At 47.2% G+C, this 4,882-nt stretch overlaps 1 non-coding gene across 1 annotated transcript; it reads left to right on the top strand.

The window, feature by feature from the left end:
- Window positions 1–3,838: 3,838 nt before the first annotated feature.
- LOC117200306 (U6 spliceosomal RNA) lies at window positions 3,839–3,942 on the top strand. Its single transcript, XR_004481784.1, has one exon. It is a non-coding gene; the product is annotated as a U6 spliceosomal RNA (small nuclear RNA).
- Window positions 3,943–4,882: the final 940 nt, after the last annotated feature.

A 4,882-nucleotide genomic window follows, 5' to 3' on the forward strand; every position in this document is an offset into this window, starting at 1 on the left:
TCTTCCAACTTCTGTAGTGTGAGCACTGACCTCCCTCCTGGACTCTGACCCCTGGTCAGGAGTACCAGGCATCGTTGGGACACCCAACAAGAATCTCTGTCCTCTGATTGCCCTTCAGGGAGGAGCAGATAGTCATCCCACCCTTACCCACTGGCTGGTCTTCTATCTCCAGGCCAGAATGGCCCCATTTCCTCCAGCTGGCTGTTCTCTTCTGAGCCTGCTCCAGGCTCACCTGAGCCCACCTAGGTCTGCCTGGCTGCCTTAAGGCAGAGTCAAAATCTCTTCCCTTGAGATAGATATGTCTGTTTACGCGGCCTCGTATCAAATTAGCTTTTTGGACTGGTTCTACCACTGCCCTTCATAGATAAGGAGGCTGAGGCCAAGTACCCAGCCCAAAGTCACACAGCAGATGGGTGGCGGAACAACACCTTGAACCGGGTCTCTGGCTCCTAAGCCAGCCTTCTTTCTGCTGTCACACACAGTCCTGCCCAGAGTCTATCAGGAGGGGTATATAGCCTGGTGGCTCTGCATGTGGCTGGTGAGTGCCTGGTACTCAAAACCCAGGCCTTACGCCTGGTGGAGGCATGACATTGAGAACCTTTCCCAGCCTCTCTACTGAGATGATTCTGCACACACTTTAATGCTGAGTTCTAGGGATGGAAATTAGGGTGATCTTGGACACCACTCATGTATCCACTCCCTCACTGAGCGCCCTCCATGTGCCAGGTGTTGTTCTGGGCACTGGAGATGTGGCATCGAAAGAAACAAAGCCCTGCCCTCCTGCAGCTCACATTCTGGTCTCAGACACAAGCAACAGAAACAAAAAATGTAGACCACTGTACAAGGTCAAGGAGTGGTGTGTGCAGAGAGGAAAAATCAGAACGGGGGCCCACCTCTGGTTCTCACCCTGGACTCTTGTGCCAACTAGCGGACATTCTGACAATTTCCAGGGCTTTTTCTGCTTGTCACAATAAGGGCGGGCAGGTGCATACCCGGTGTTTAGCTGGCTGGTGTGGGCACACCAGACATCCTGCAGTGCACAAGACACGTGAAGCAATGAGGGGCTGAAAACTGACCTCCTTCATGAAACTCTGGAATATCCCAGCAGACATCTATGTAGGCGAAAAATCTGCTTATAATTATATGAACCTAGAACCTAACTTGGTTTTATAAATAAGCAGCAAGTATTTTATACACAGATTTATCACTCACTGCATCTTCAGGAATTCAAGAACTATGTATACAGAGGGAAGGTTACACTATGTTTTGTTTGGGATTCCACCAAGAGTTGTTCACTGTTTTAAGAAATCACATCTCTGTGGAATCTGAGTCAACACGTTGTATCTTTGTGGCTGTCACATTTATAAGAACTCTAGGTATAAGTGCAGAGAGCTGCCAGAACATCTATTTGTTAAAATACATATTAAATATTCATTTCCTTTTATTTTTCCCTTAAATTATTGTACATTCTATTGATTTTTTTCAAAGTATGTGCTTAGGACTTCCCTGGTGGTGCAGTGGTTGAGAGTCCGCCTGCCAATGCAGGGGACACGGGTTCGTGCCCCGGTCCGGGAAGATCCCACATGCCGCAGAGCGGCTGGGCCCGTGAGCCATGGCCGCTGAGCCTGCGCGTCCGGAGCCTGTGCTCCGCAACGGGAGAGGCCACAACAGTGAGAGGCCCGCATACCACAAAAAAAAAAAAAAAAAAAGTATGTGCTTAGGTAGGTTCTATTTTATGCTTACGTGAATTTCTTTTATGCTTATAAAATGTGATAAAAGGGGGCAAATGTGCTAATGAGCAGGGGCCCTACAGGGGGAAGGAAGGAGCCATGAGCATATCTGGGGAAGAGTGTTCCAGGCAGAAGCAACAGGGTCTGTGAATGGGGGCGGGGGGTTGGTGGAGAGAAGACCCATGGAAGGGAGCCTTGTCAGCCATGGCAAAGACCATGGACTCTGTCCCTGGCCCTAGGTCAGCGCTGAGGATTCAGGGTTGAGCTGGCAGGACAAACATGTCCCAGGGGCCAGGACCAAGCAGGAAAGGGACATAATTTAACTCCTTCTTTTTTTTAAAGCTCACTGCGGTTGCGTGATGGACAGTGGCTAGGAGGCTACTGCAGAGGTCCAGCCTTGACGGTGGCTTGGATTAGGGGAGGAGGCCAGGGTGGTCAGATTTGTGATATATTTTGAAGGTAAAACCCACAGAATTTGTTGATGGAAATGTGATTGAAAAAACACACACACACAGTAGTCAAGGACTCACTCCTCAGAGAAAGTGTGACAAAAGGAGGGAGCTGGCTAATCTATAGGGGATATTCAGCGTTCCAGTTAGGAGATTAATTTGAGAGAAGTTTTGCACTTTGAAAATACAAAGGATCTCTAAAAATGTAAAAAAATTAAGTCTAATTAAAAAGCACTTGTTAGCATATGTTTAAGCTGGGCGGTAGGTCTGCGGGCTGGGGATTATTTTATTACTATGTCTTATCACTTACATATGTATGTTACATATTTTGGGGGGGGCACCTGTTAAATATCACACAGTGGTACTTTTTAAAAAGCTTGGCACTGACATCTGTTGTGCGCCCAGGACTCTATTTCCTGGACAAAGACAGAACTAGCCAGAGCATGGGTAGCGTCAGAGGTCAAGAGAACACTGAAGTGAGAGGTCAAGGGCTCAGAGCAGGATAATGCAGCCGGTGGAGCTGGACTTCAACGGCCCAAGCTCTGGCCTTGATGTTTGTCACGTGACCTTGGGCAGGTTCACTCACTTCTCTAAGATTATATGGGTTTTTTTGGTTTTTTGTTTATTTATTTATTTATTTTTGGCTGGGTTGGGTCTTCGTTGCTGTGCGCGGGCTTTCTCTAGTTGCAGCGAGCAGGGGCTACTCTTCGTTGCAGTGTGTGGGCTTCTCATTGCAGTAGCTTCTCTTGTCGAGGAGCACGGGCTCTAGGCACGCGGGCTTCAGTAGTTGCGGCACACGGGCTCAGCAGCTGTGGTTCACAGGTGTAGCTGCTCTGCGGCACGTGTGATCTTCCCAGACCAGGGCTCGAACCCATGTCCCCTGCATTGGCAGGTGGATTATTAACCACTGTGCCACCAGGGAAGTCCTCATTCACGTCTCCATAACTCAGTATCCTCATCTGTAAAATAAGGACCATCACAGCGCCTCCCCCTAATATTACCGTGAGGACTAAAAAGAGATAAGACATGCAAAGCCACCAGCACAATGCCTGGCAGGGATGCCGCTTTTGTGGTTGCTGCTGTACTTGAGGATGGGATCAGAAGACGAGAAGGGTGTTAGCTGGATGCTCTTGAAGAATAGCTACCTGGGCGCCGGCCTCCCCAGTAAGTATAGGAGTCCCCACCCAGGGCTCTTGCTGGAGAAGCATCCAGTTTTCGTGCTTCCAGCATCCTCCTTCAAAGGTGTTCTGCAGTCCAGGCCCTTTGACTAGCACCTTCTTTCTTCAAGCAGAAGGCAAATCCAATCTCAGCTTCCCTGTGGCCCAGAGTTAAGGGGGAAATGTTTTCTCCAGAAGGTCACTTCGTTCTGTACATATAAGCAAGCTAAACAGGAGGCCAAGTTATAATGAGGAGGCTATTTGATGAGCAGGGGGAAGTAAAGGGATTGATAATATCTTAAGATGTGCATCTAGTCTCTTCCCCCTGCCCTTGGTCAGGCTGGGGCCATGGTAGGGCCAGGCTCGAGGAGGGACCTGAGTGGTCAAGGGATTGGTACATACAGGCAGACCAAGCAAACATGGAAATAGTGTGGAGGCAATGGGATCCAGTTTCTCTCTTCTCTCATCAGAGAAGAGAGTAACGTCTGATGGAAAAGAGGGAGTGCCCGCTCGGGCAGCACATACACTAAAATTGGAACAATACAGAGATTAGCGTGGCCTCTGCGCAAGTATGGCATGCAAGTTCGCGAAGCGGTCCATAGTAAAAAAAAAAAAAAGGCGGGGGGGACTCCCCTGACGGTCCAGTGGTTAAAACTCCATGCTTCCAATGCTGGAGGTAGGGGTTCAATCCCTGGTCGGGGAACTAAGATCCCATAAGCTGCATGGCGAAATAATTGAAGTATACAAAATGTAACATTTAACTGTGCAATACAATTATAAAAAAAAAAAAAAAAAAAGAGGAAAAGACTAGAGTAAACCCTGAGTGTTGAATTGGAATTAGAAATGTTGGTGTAAACTCATGGTTTTTAAATGGATGTATAGGTGCAGGAGTTTGTATTAGATGCATGTATTAACCTATACACACACACATACGTATATACACATGTATTTCCTACTCCTATCTGCCGGAAGGCCTGGAAGCAGTGTCAGCTCTGTATCAATAAGCACACATAGCACACAGGTCGTGGTGTTTTTCTTTTTGGTTTTTTTTGGCCTCACCACATGGTATGCGGGATCTTAGTTCCCTGACCAGGGATCGAACCCTCACCCCCTGCATTGGAAGCACGGAGTCGTAACCACTGGACAGCCAGGGAAGTCCCCAGGTCATGGTTTCTAATCACCATTCTCCACCAAAACCACTAAAACTCATTATTCAAATGGTTGAGTCCAAGGCTGAGGCATGGAAATTACAAGATGAGCCTGGAACATCTTGTGCCAAATGTAAGGAAATATTCAAAAAAGCAAAATGATGTGTGTATATCAAAGTAACACAAGAGTCAACCGAATAGTCAAATAGATGATTGTCAAACTGACAATAGTCAAAGTCAAAACAATGTAAGCATTGGTCTGGCTCTTTTTTGGATACCATGAGCACCTTAATAGTTTATTAAGTATCTTAGTCTATTTGGCTGCTATAACAAAAATACCATAAACTGGGTGTCCTATAAACAACAGAAATTTCTCTCTCACAGGTTTGGAGGTCAGG

Source organism: Orcinus orca, chromosome 2 (assembly GCF_937001465.1).
Source record: "Orcinus orca chromosome 2, mOrcOrc1.1, whole genome shotgun sequence".
Lineage (NCBI taxonomy): Eukaryota > Metazoa > Chordata > Mammalia > Artiodactyla > Delphinidae > Orcinus > Orcinus orca.